At 42.2% G+C, this 8472-nt stretch overlaps 1 long non-coding RNA gene across 1 annotated transcript; it reads right to left on the reverse strand.

Annotated features, from left to right (window-relative positions):
• Positions 1–1081: 1081 nt before the first annotated feature.
• On the reverse strand, positions 1082–6416 carry LOC103170935. Its single transcript, XR_003753670.2, has 3 exons — positions 6185–6416; positions 5549–5756; positions 1082–1410 (listed from the first exon to the last, which is right to left on the reverse strand). It is a non-coding gene; the product is annotated as an uncharacterized LOC103170935 (long non-coding RNA).
• Positions 6417–8472: the final 2056 nt, after the last annotated feature.

Here is an 8472-nt window from a genome sequence, read left to right on the forward strand (position 1 = left end):
GGGTTTGGCAAGAAGGAGATCACTGATGACCTGTAAGAAGGCTGTTTCCATGGAGTAAGGGGGCGGAAACCACTTCGGAGGGGGACGGGGAGAGACTTGGAGGAGATGAAGTGGAGACAGCGAGTGGAGATAAATCTCTCAAGGAGTTTGGAGAAGACTGGTAGGAGGGAACTGAGGCGGTAAGTGGAGGGAGCTGTGGGATCAAGGGAGAGTTTTTTAGGATGGGGGAGACATGAGCATGTTTAAAAGCAGTGGGGAGGAAGCCATTGGAAAGTGAGAAGTTGAAGATGTTATACTCTCCCAAATGCTTGATACAGTGCTCTGAACATAGTAAGCACGCAACAAATTTCATTGGTTGATTGATTTATTTTTTCCCTCCACTCTAGTCCATTCCTGTGAAGCAGATAGGTGGGGCTACAACCTGAAATGGGGCTAGAAGTGGAGGGTCAGCTGCTGCTATAGGTTAAAATTATTTTTTTTATACAAAAGAAAAAGAGTACTGTAGTATACAAAGGCCCATTGGATAGAACAGTGGCCTGGGAGTTGGAACGACCTGGGTTCTAATTCCCACTCCACCGTGTTTCTGCTTTGTAACCTTGGGGAGGTCACTTAACTTCTGTGTGCCTCAATTCCCTCATCTGTAAAATAGAGATTCAAACCGCAAGCCAGATGTGGGACATGAACTGTGTCCAACCTGTTAAGCTTGCATCTACCCCACTGCTTAGTACAGTGCCTGGCACATAGGAAAGAGGTGTGAGCAGGGATTACAGGATAAATTAATTTACCTGTAGTGATTGGACATAATGTCTGGATCAGAGGGTTGGATGTGAGTCACCAAATACTCCAGGTCTTTTCCTTGGATCGATTGTAAACTCGATTGTAAATAATGATTGTATTTCTTAAGTGCTTATTCAGTCTCAAGCACTGGACTAAGCACTGGGGTAGATATAAGATACAGGATACGCTCTCAAGTATACCTGCAGTTTAAAACGGCTGAGATGGGTTACATTGCTTTTAACCACTTAAAACAAAATATGGAAATTGGATAGTGGTCAGGTAAATACCGATACCATGTATTTATTCCAGAATGAGTGGAAATCACTGAGCTGAATATTTAGTCTTGCTGGAACACAGAACGGGGTCGTAGCCCGTATTTAGTCTTGCGATATTTTGGTTTAGAATAGTAAATTCGATGTTCTAATTCAGTTTTTCATTTTTGGTAACGGGGATGATTAACCTAGGAATGGTGGCTGTTAATGGATTCCTTTTTATTAAGCCGCGAAAGAATTAATTTCCATACACAATTCAATTAGCACATAATGTTTGGTTCCCAGGCTTTACCCTCATAACTGGTGAACTATAGTAAACAAAACTCTTCATGTTCTCCTGTGTAGTGTCCTCAGAATTGACCTATAATGCAGAGGAGAAAGGAATTACAGTGCTTCGTGTAATAGCAGAGAGCAAACGTAATTTGCAGGGCATTCTCAGCAGCATTATAAGTTAGCATCTTAGCTCAGTAATTATACATATATATGTACGTAGTATAATGAGGCTCTCTGATACGGAAACAAAAATTGAAGCGCAAAGACTATCACAGCTCACTGACACATTGAAGGAAGCAGTAATAATTCATGAACAATTTTAGTAAGACCCTCTCCTCCCCTCCTTGAGAGCCGAGTTAATCCGATGCGTCGGCCGACCGTGGACTTAGGTTCGAATTGGTTCCTGAAAATTTCATCTTAAAGCTGAGATGCAAGTCAGAAACAGTTTTCTCACGGGACCGATGTTAAAAATGGGGGAATAGTTCTATGGTCACTTTTATCAAAATGACCTCAAACTGTGTACTCCATCAATTCCAGATAACTGAAATGAGCTTAATGTGTATGTCTCGAGCCAGAGAGGTTGCACAATGGGGGTAGCGGATTTTTAATTGTTAAAAGCAAAATCGATCCTTCTCAGTGTCTCCAGCCTCTCCCAGGCCCCCTCCCCACTTCCCCTGTTAACATTTTCCTTTCTTTTCCCTACCTCATCTCCCCTCTTAAAATTATTTCTCTCCTCACAGCTTTTTGTGAGTGTGTCTGAATTCCCTCCACCCTCTGTTTCCTCCTTGATCCACCTCCCCCCAAACCGTTGTCCCCACCTGCTTCAATCAATCAACCAATCAATAGTATTTACTGAGCTCTTACTATGTGCAGAGCACTGTTCTAAGCACTTGGGAGAGTACAATACAGCCGAATTCGTGGACACGTTCCCTGCCCGCAGTGAGTTTTCAGTCCAGAGGGAGCTTCCTGTCTGAAGCTCAGTTTTGAGGTGTCAAGAACCAGCACACTTATGCACAGAATGCAAAAAGAATAGAGGAGGAGAGGCCTTCTGTGCTAAATCCGTAAGTTTTGGATTGCTGAAACACCAACCGTGACTGTCCTTGTCCTGAAAGAAGAAAAAAGACTTCTACAGTAGCATCCCGCTACGGGAAAATCTCCTCTGTTCTCTCAAAAAGATTAAAGAACAGAACAAATGGCAATGCTGACGAAAGGGCACGTGAATCCCAAAGTTTCCCTGTTAGAAAAGGGATATCCCCTTGTGTTATTCCAGGATTACCATTTTCAAAGATAATCCAAGATCTTTATGGTCTTGCGTATCCCAAATGAGAACCTGTTTATCACCGAGAAGAAATGAGAGATTGAAAAACGATCCCCCAAATCCTACCTGCTTTTTCTTTCTTTGCATTTGTGGGGGTTTTTTCCAAGCTTGTCGTTTTTAAAATTAAAAAATAATCATTCAAATTTCGAAATTGAGTTCCTATCAAAGAAACATCTATAAAGATTATGCTTTCCTTTAGAGATGAATTACTCAGCTAGTTCATGGTTTAGCAAACGTATTGAGCTGAGCTGTGATATGGTAATTTACTTATGACAGATTGTGGATAAGTAATGTAGTTTTATAAGTAGAATGTTTGTTTAAGCTTGGGTGCCATCTTGTGGATATGAAATGTTCAGAATAATAATAATTATGGTATTTGTTAAGCGCTTACTGTGTGCCAGGCACTCTACTGAGTGCTGGGCACTGTTCAGAAATAAAATTGTAAAGAAAAATGACTCAAAATTCCCATTTTTGACTAAAATTTCTTGTGGGTCAATATTGTCTCATTTTCTATCTCCAGTATGGCCTCCCACCAACTTTCCACTGTGTATACTATGAATAAACCAGTAGCTGGGAGGCAGCTGAGGTCTAATGAAAAGAGCACGAGTCAGAGGACCTGGGTTCTAGTCCCGGCTCCTCCACTTGTCTTCTGGGTAGCCTTGGGCAAGTCATTTCCTCTTCTCTGTTCCTTAGTTACCACATCTGTAAAATGGGGATTAAATCTTACTCCTCCTACTTAACCATGAGGGCAGGTACTGTGACCAACCTGATTGTCCTGTATCTACCCTAGCACTTAATACAGTGCCTGACACATAGTAAATGCTTAACAAATACCATGTTTTTTGTTTTGTTTTTTAATACAGGGTTTGACTGCAGGTGGCTTTTTTAAAAAACAAGTCCCATTTCTAAAAGCAGCCTAGGGGTGTGAACTCTATTGCCCAGATTTCACATGCCATTTCTCTACTTGCAAAAGAGCCTGGTATGGGTGTGGAAAAAACCATCCTGGAAGTGGCTGAATTACAGGGAAGGCGACTTAGGCATCTTTACTTCCCCTCTCTCTCACCCTCACCCCCTCTCGCCTCTTTACCTTTCTCTTATTTCTCTCCATCTCCTCTCTCTCTCTTTTTTCTTTCCCTTCTCCCTCTTTGCCCCCATCCTTTGCCATCTTCTCTCTCCCCATCTCCCTCTTTTTTCTCCCTCACCTCCTCCAAGTTCTGTCCCCACTCTCACGCCCAACATGCCCAACCTAAATTTATCCCCCATGCTCAGAGTGAAAAGTTGGCACTCGATCTGTTCCCCCTTCAAAAAGAAATCAATCAGTCGTAAAGCCTTTAGTGATTGCTTACTTTTATGATCTTCAGGCACTCGCTAAGCTCTCTGCCTTCTACTTAGCTACTTGAAGCAGCATGGCTTAGTGGAAAGAGCCCGGGCTTGGGAGTCAGGGGCCATGGGTTCTAATCCCGGCTCCTCCATTTATCAGCTGTGTGACTTTGGGCCAGTCACTTAACTTCTCTGTGCCTCAGTTACCTCATCTGTAAAATGGCGATTAAGACTGTGAACCCCACGTGGGACAACCTGATTACTTTGTATTTACCCCAGAGCTTAGAACAGTGCTTGGGACATAGTAAGCGCTTCACAAATACCATTATTAATTATTATTATTATTATCCCATCTTCTCCCACTATATCCCAAATGGCACCCTTCTTTCCTCCCAAGCTAATTTACTCCCGTGTTCTCTTCTCATCACTCTCACCCCTGTCCTGTTTGCCCTGTGAATGGAACTCCCTCCCGCTTCAAACCTAGCAGGCCCCCCCTCTCTCCATAATGATGGTTTTTGTAAAGCGCTTACTATATGTCAAGCACTGTTCAAAATGCTGGGGTAGGTACAAGCTAACCAGGTTGTACACAGTCCCTGTCCCACCTGGCATTCACTGCCTTAATCCCCATTGTACAGTTGACTTGCCCAAGGTTACACAGACCAAGGGGTGGAGCCAGGATTAGAACCCAGGTCCTCCTGACACCCAGGCCCATGTTCTATCCACTAGGCCATGCTAGTTGGCACACTTTCGAGACCCTTTGGAAATCCCATTGCTTTCGAGAGGCCTTCCCTGATTTAATGTCATCACCCCACGAGAGTCACCTTAGCATTTCCACGTTGCCTAATCACTTGGCTACTTGTCCAATTCCCTTTTCTCTCCCTTCCCCCTCAGTCCCAGCTGAACTCCTTCCTCTTTTCACTAACGTACCTCTCTCTCCATTGGGTTGCTTCATTTTACTGTCATGTATTTTCATGTCTGGTTCTCCCCTTCTAGATTGCAAGTTCCTTAAGAGCAGGTCATGCCCCCACCTCCAAAGTCTAATTAAGGACACATCTCCTCCAAGAGGCCTTCCCTGATTAACCCCTCTTTTCCCCGGCTCCCTCTCCCTTCTGCCTCGTCTCTGCTCTTGAATCTTTGACCTTTGGGCATTGGATATTTGCCCCGCCCTCAACCCCACAGCACTTATCTACGTATCTATACATTATTTCTATCAGCGTCTGTCACCCCCTCTAGACTTGTGGGCAAGGAATGTGTTTGTTTATTGTTGTATTGTACTCTCCCAAGCGCTCAGTACAGTGCTCTGCACACAGTAAGTGCTCATGGAATGAACGAATAATGAATCGGTAAACAGGGTTTTAGGAAATAGGGCAGAGATCCTGCCTTCTAACTCTATTGTACTTGCCCAAGCACTTGGTACCATATTCTGTGCAGCCATCAATAGTATTTATTAAGAGCTTAGCCTGTGCGTAGCACCATACAAATAGAACTTTTGCATTTTCCTTTCCAAAACCCAACATATAGTTTGGTATTTCCATCGAGGGGGTTCTACTTTTGCCTCCCCGGCGAGCAGACGTACGCGTTGACTTACTACTAGATGTTTTCATAGGAGGGAATTCCTTAGCATTCCAAGGAAAGGTGATGGAGAAGGTCTAGAAGAAGGAAAGATTCCCTCAGCGTCGACCCAGGAGCAGCAGATGGCAGTGTGAGTCCACGGGAATTCGAGAGCGGCATTGAGGCAAAAGTCGGGCAGGATGAAGAGAAAAATCATTCATTTGGCTCCGTATTAGTCTTCTGACCTAATCAGTAAAAAAGTCATTATTCACACCACACTGAGCAATATGCATGGAAATCTTTTACCCATAATAAGAAACCGTTAATGTTTTCACAGGAAATACACTTCTGTCTTGTGGCAATGCGGCCGTTTATCAGCACACTTGGTAAAATCACTCATTTGTTCTAATTTGAATGTAAATGACTCTAAGGTTTTACAAATAAGGTGACAGGCTCACATAAATGTAATTGCAGGGTTCATCTCGCTCTTTTTATATATCACTCATTAGGTTATGAATTAAATACATCGTATTAAACCAGGGGCATGTCCAATGATGATATTGTAATGGCAAATTACTCCATGCTATTAGAGGTGTATTTTTTATTCATGGACATTAATTTGTCATTAAGCAGCATTAGGTTAGCACTTTTATGGAGAAAAGAGGAGACTTACTGTGGTATCGGGAGGGAAAGGGACTTCCAACTGGTGTATGCGCGGAGCTTATATCCCTACAGAGAAACCAGAGAGACATTTTTCCGTAGAGGTTTGCCATTCGTCCGATTCTGTCGTGAAAATTCAACTCCCTCAATTGCGTGACATTAAGCTGAATTCCTTTCAACATTACATCTCTCAAAGAGGAGTCGAGCCTGGACCGTTAGATTTTGCCTTATCCTTAAACCATTTCTAACCTAAGGAAACGGAAGAACATAGAGGAGTAGACAAGGTAAAATTAGAGTCTGATACTAAAGTTCATTTAGCTTTGCAGTAAAGAAGCTGAATTGCAAATCAACTACTTTCCTTCAAAGGCACAGCAGTTAAGCTGTTGTTTAGTCTCTTTTAGAAGTGTCGGGAAGAGTGAGTTCTAAATTGTTTGAACTATCTGAAGAACAAAGGTTGTGGACCTTAAAAAAAAAAAATGACTGGATGATAAATAGTGAAATACTGTTTAATATGCCATTCTGGAGGCTCCTGGACTCTTCATGTAGTTTTATGACTGAGAATGGTTAGTCTGGGAGTCAGAGGACCTGGTTTCTAATCCCGGATCTACCAGTTGCCTACTGGTGTGTCGCTTGGGTGTCACATCACTTCTCAGTGCCTCAGTGTCCTCATCTGTAAAATGGGGATTCAGTACCTGTTCTCCTTCCTACTTAGTCAAACAATCAGATTTATTGAGCACTTACTATGTGCACAGTGGTGTACTAATCGCTTGGGAGAGTACAACAATAAATGAACAAATTCCTTGCCTACAGTGAACTTAGAGTCTAGAGGGGGAGACAGACATTGATATAAACCGACTGTGAGCCCATGTGGGACAGGGACGGTGTCCCACCTGATCTATTTGTATCTACCCTGATGCTTAGAACAATGCATAATACATAGTAAGTGCTTAATAAATGCCTTGATTATTGTTATTAATATAATACCAAACAGCGTACCTCTTGGGTTTAAGAAGACCACTCACTGATGGTTCTAAATAGTAGATCTGAAGTTTTCAATCTATTTTTGACACGTGTTGTCTCTTATATTTTATGGTGTTTTACCAGGAGATCATTACTTCTTAGCTACAGATAACTGAGATCGTTTTAGGAGTTTCTTCTCATACCAAGTATTATTCTTTTAGTAACTTATTAATATATCCTAAATATATACTACGTGCCTAGTAGCTTTTATCATCAAGGAAGACAAGTTATCCACTGTCTAAAACTGAGCTATTTCATAACACGTTTGAAATGTGATCATCCCATCATGTATATTTCATACGTCCCCAATCATAGACATTATATCTTACCTGGGCTCACACCCGCCATCCAACTCATCTGTTGCTTCTACATTGACGGAAAATGGAGACATTTTGTAGTGCATAGGTAAATGAAAGATTATAGCTTTTTGAAATAACTTAATGAAGTATTACAACTAGTTCACCTCTAACATGGGAGTTGTGGTGTTGAAAAAGCTCATTTTATAGGAAAATTGTAGAACAGCAGCCATTATTCCAATGGAAATCAATGAGTTTTTTTTAATGGTATTTAAGTGTTTACTATGTGCCAGACATTATACCAAGCACTGAGGTAGATTCAAGCTAATCAGGTTGGACACAGTCCCTGTCCCAAACTGGGCTCATCGTCTTCACCCCCATTTTACAGATGAGGTAACTGGGGCATGAAGAAGTGAAGTGACTTGCTCAAGGTCACACAGTCGAAAAGCGGCAGAGTTGGGATTAGAACTCAGGCCCTCTGATAACAGTTGTCGTGCTAAGTGCTCACTACATGTCGAGCACTGTGCTGGCAAAGAGGTAGACATAATACAGTCGGATTGGACATAATCCCTATCGCACTTGGGACTCAGTCTTGGGGGGAAGGAGAGCAGAGATGTGCTCCCCATTTTACAGATGAGGAAACTGAGGGATAGAAAAGTTCAGCGACTTGCCCAATGTCCTATAATGCACAAAACACCTGACTCCCAGCCTGTGCTCACTCCACTAGGCCATGCTACTTCTTTAATTATTGAAAATATCCATGAAGTGGAGATAAAATGAAACGATGACCAACCAAGTAATGTCCTCTATCTTTTTTTCCTTGCTTGCGGAAAGGAGGTTTTTAAGGTTTTGGCCTTTCTCTATCAATCTCTATCTAGCAAGGACCGTCTGTGCGAGGGTACTTTGAGACATCTCCCTCATTTCTTATCAACATTGTTTATAAAGCCTCAAATAATTTTATAAACTGAAAGTGTAGCATCAATTA

Source organism: Ornithorhynchus anatinus, chromosome 19, assembly GCF_004115215.2.
Source record: "Ornithorhynchus anatinus isolate Pmale09 chromosome 19, mOrnAna1.pri.v4, whole genome shotgun sequence".
Taxonomy (NCBI): Eukaryota; Metazoa; Chordata; class Mammalia; order Monotremata; family Ornithorhynchidae; genus Ornithorhynchus; species Ornithorhynchus anatinus.